Source organism: Tenrec ecaudatus, chromosome 2, assembly GCF_050624435.1.
Source record: "Tenrec ecaudatus isolate mTenEca1 chromosome 2, mTenEca1.hap1, whole genome shotgun sequence".
Classification (NCBI taxonomy): domain Eukaryota; kingdom Metazoa; phylum Chordata; class Mammalia; order Afrosoricida; family Tenrecidae; genus Tenrec; species Tenrec ecaudatus.
In genome coordinates this window covers 16,287,171-16,291,591 of record NC_134531.1, presented here as the reverse complement: position 1 = coordinate 16,291,591, position 4,421 = coordinate 16,287,171, and the positions used below count along the sequence as shown (strand labels likewise).

At 40.0% G+C, this 4,421-nt stretch overlaps 1 non-coding gene across 1 annotated transcript; it reads left to right on the top strand.

The window, feature by feature from the left end:
• Window positions 1-1,650: 1,650 nt before the first annotated feature.
• On the top strand, window positions 1,651-1,814 carry LOC142441984 (U1 spliceosomal RNA). The gene has a single exon (XR_012783256.1). It is a non-coding gene; the product is annotated as a U1 spliceosomal RNA (small nuclear RNA).
• Window positions 1,815-4,421: the final 2,607 nt, after the last annotated feature.

Here is a 4,421-nt window from a genome sequence, read left to right as displayed (position 1 = left end):
TATAATATTTTTGTCTTGGTTCTTTGATCCCTGATATATACTATTGAAACCTCATGATCACATGACTGGTGTGCTTCTTCCATGTGGGCTTTGTTGCTTCTCAGCTAGATGGTGCTTTTTTATATTCAAGCCTTTATGACCCCAGATGCTATATCTTTTGATAGCCAAGCACCATCAGCTTTCTTCACCATCTTTGCTTATGCACCCATTTTATCATCCGCGATCATGTTGGTAAAGTGAGTGTCATGGAATGCCAGGTTAATAGAACAAAGTGTTCTTGCATTGAGGGAGTACTTGAGTAGAAGCCCAATATCCATCTGCTACCTTAATACTAAACCTACAAATTTATGTACATAGATCTATTTACTCATTGTCATATACAAATATGTTTATATATGTACATATCTGCATTTAGACCTCTATAATTACCCTTTGCCTCCTAGTTCTTTCCTCTATTTCATTTTACTTTCCTCTTGTCCCACTATCATGTTCAGCCGTCGTTTCTGTTTCAGTAATTCTTCTAGGTTACATTGCTCTTGATCAGGCCCTACCAGGTCTCCTACACCCTCCTTGCCACCGATTTCGGATACTTGTTGTTCCCTTGTCCCTTGATTCATTAACACCCACTTCTTTTCCCCCCGCCTCCCCCCCTCCCATGTACCCAAAAACCGGTCCTGTTGTTTTCTCCTCCAGATTGTTTATCCTGCTTATCTTATCTAGATAGACCTGCAGAGATAATAATGTACATTAACAAAAAAAGACAGAGCAAAACAAAGAAACAAAAGAAAACAAAACAACAACAAAAAGAAAAACTTATAAATAGTTCAAGGTCTATTTGTTGACCAGAAAATCAGTGTTTTCTGGTTGAATCTGATGGGGCTCTATGCCCTGGCCCCAAAGTCTATTTTTGGTATTCCCTGGGGACTTCATTGATCTGCTCCCCTTGCTGTTTTTTTTTGCATTCCCTTGGTGTTCTGCCTCTTTGTGGTGGTGTCATGTCATATGTAATTCCCGCACTGTGTCTCCAGTGTTGTCTCCCATAGAGCTATGGGTCATTGAGGGACATCATGTCTTCTAGCGGGGCTGGATGGTCCTCTCTGTGCATTGGCTTCTCTGAGCATGAATATCATCCCCAGGGCCTGGTGGGCCAGGATGTGCTCCACTCTCTCTTTCTCCCCCTTCATTTGCTCCTGTGTGCTCTGATCAGATATGTCCCTGAGGTGTAGCTTCAGTGCTGTCCTCTCTAGTGAATTCTTCTTCGGGGAGAGGGGGCTATCCACGTAGTTGGGATTGGGGCCAGCCCTGGCACTTCTCAATTTTAAATTATTTTATTTCACAATATCAAACAAATCACTTTCCTTAATTTCACCAACCACTCATGAAGCAGTGCTTCACAGACTATAAAGCTATGAAACGCACAGAGGTTGTGGGATGGGGTTGCTTTCTGAAACTCTCAATTTAATTTGAAATATCCATGTTTATCTCTGGCTACATATTCTGTCCATTGTTTGCCTGGAAGTGGCAGACAAATCACTACATTTTCAATAAATGTATCTGTCAGATATCTCAAATAATATTTTAGCAAGTTAAATTGTTTTTAAAATTAGAGGTAAAAAACCAAAATAAAATCAAATAGAAGTAAACATTCTAATACTTACCTGGCAGGGGAGATACCATGATCACGAAGGTGGTTTTCCCAGGGCGAGGCTTATCCATTGCACTCCGGATGTGCTGACCCCTGCGATTTCCCCAAATGTGGGAAACTCGACTGCATAATCTGTGGTAGTGGGGGACTGTGTTCGCGCTCTCCCCTGGAAAAAAAAAAGAAGTAAACATTCTATGATAAAAGCAGCTATGTCTACTCCCCACTCAACAACAGCAGGGGGATGCTTTACTTGAGGCCAGCATCCTACTGCATAACCATTAATCCAAAAGGAATGTACTCAAAGACATCTTAATGAGCTAATCATGTCTCCTGCTTCAGCAAAGACATTAAGTAAAATGGGTTCTTCCTTTTTGAAAAATAACACAAACATTTAACCACGAAAACTCCAAAAGATACTAGTAGGAGCCAAGCACGGCTCTTGGACCTTTGGTAAGAAAGTCACAACACATGTGAATATTATGATGAACATAGAGTTTGATCTTGAAATTCTTCTGAAATCATCTTTTGAGATCTTCTGGGCTAAATTATATGGTAGTCGGGAAGAAAACTATTAATGAAATGGCATATAGGGGGATTTATTCTTTTATCTCACAGTAAATGCACATTCAAAGGTTACACAACTTTAAGAATGAAGACAACACCAGAATTCTACCTCTGGGTGTGGGTACCCAATTGTATCACTGCTCTATGTTAATTTAGGTGTATATGTCCCCTTCTTTATCTTGGTAACTGTAAGCTATAGCTTGAGTTTGATGTGTTTCATTAAGCCAATACTGACAGCTACATAGGCATAATCTTACATTCTTAAATGTTTTGGAGAGTTTACAAAACTAAAGACAGCGTATATGGGTTAGGAGCATGGAATGGAATTCATCCATAAGAGAAGATGCCTGTCTTGGGAGCTTTGTTTAAGAACGCTGCTTTAGTACAGTTTCCCCAGATGAAGATTTTATCACTATAGTCACAACACAAAGAGAGTTATCATGCTCTTATTAATAGCCAAGCCCACCATCATTAAGGTGATTCTGGCTCATACTATATAGGGCTCTTGAGAGCTCCTTAGTAAGAAAGTACCCTTCCCTCTCCCCACTGCCACCGCCCAAAGGACCTGTTGTCCTTGATTCAACTCGAGCTCATGACAACTCCTGTGTCCTAAAGGAGAGCTGATCCATTTGGTTTTCTTAGATGTCATCATCGGGTGCTTTTCCCATAGTACCGTGAGAAGCATTTGAACAGCCAACCTTGAGGATACTCGTTATACACGAGCAAGGTGCACCCATTTAGGGATCTTTGAGAGAGAATAATATCCACCAAACAACAATAAAGAAAAACTGAAGAAGAACTTAATGGCTTTTTGAAGTACAAATAACAGTGGGTTGCTTTTGTTTTATTTCATGCTTTATACCTGGATGTTATCATGTTTGTCAAGCAGAGATATATGTCTTCTATGAAGTTAAGAAATAACTGCTTCTTTATGGCAGCCATTAGAATGAAATATCACCTTCTCCTCACTTCTTTTTCTCTAGTGCAGGTTATTAGATGAAAGCTGGAGCCATTTACACTGGAAACAGAAAACCTTCAGGAGCTGTGGGGGTTGGCAGTAGGAAGTGAGACAGCAATGCATGAGAACTCGGCTTACAAATGTAGCAAAAGATGTCCTGCTTTGCTTAGTGATCGTGTGACTGAAGTTGTCAGAAACACTTGTGTCTGAGTATGTTCTCTGATGATTCGATGTGAGAGATGTGAACAATACAAAGGAGCTTCCAGAGCAAAGAGGAATAATGTGTCAAGTTTGAAGAATGCACAAAATGCCAAGCACAGAGTAAAGCTTTATTCTTGTTATTTCTCTAAGAGGGAAGGTTGTGTTCAGTCTATGGGAATGAGACAAAAGCTAATCCAAATTTTTATAGAAAGGCGAACACCATTTCAAAGATGTAGACATGAAAACCACCCACAGATAAGTGATAAGAAAAGATGAGTGCCCATCATTTAAAGTGCTTCAGGGGTGTTTTAAGATGCTATTTCCAGGTCCAACTCTGTTAGACAGTGTCTTCCTCTACAAGAGAATAGAACGTTACCCAGTCCAACAGCATCCTCTTTCCTATCGACGCCTGAGCCCAGCATTGCAACAGTCTCTGTGCTAATGCATCTCATTGAGTTCTTCTTTTTTAAAAAATATTTTCCTGAACTTCTATATAATAACCTCTTAAACTTGTTATTTAAATATCACATCTTATATAATTTCTTTACCAGATGCTTTTAAAAAACATAAAACAAGGTATGCTTTCTTAGATACACAATAAAGAAAAGTTTCTATGTTGTGGTAGTTGCATAATCTTATGTCAACTTGAAGGTATTAAGAGTGAAGGGGTGGAGTTTTGTCTATCAGTCAGATCATAGGCTGATGATGCTTCCTTGTGGATGCGACCTTCTCACGAGGAGGAGCCTGAACACTTCCTCTCCCTCTTTCTTTGCTTCACATTCCTGATGATGAGCCACTACAGTCCTCTGATGGCATCCACCCCCATTGGATTCTATAAAACTTTGTAGCCACCAGCCTGTCATCTTCCTGCATTCTGTATTTTTGCTTGTGGCTGTGTGGGACTGAAGAGGGATTTATGGACAAGTCTCAGACTAATTGACTGGTATTGGACTTACAGACTTGATCTAGACTGGACTGGAATGTCTGCTTGACATAAAGCTCCTTCTGACACATTTATCAGTGTCACTAGATTTGTTTCTTTAGTCAACCCAG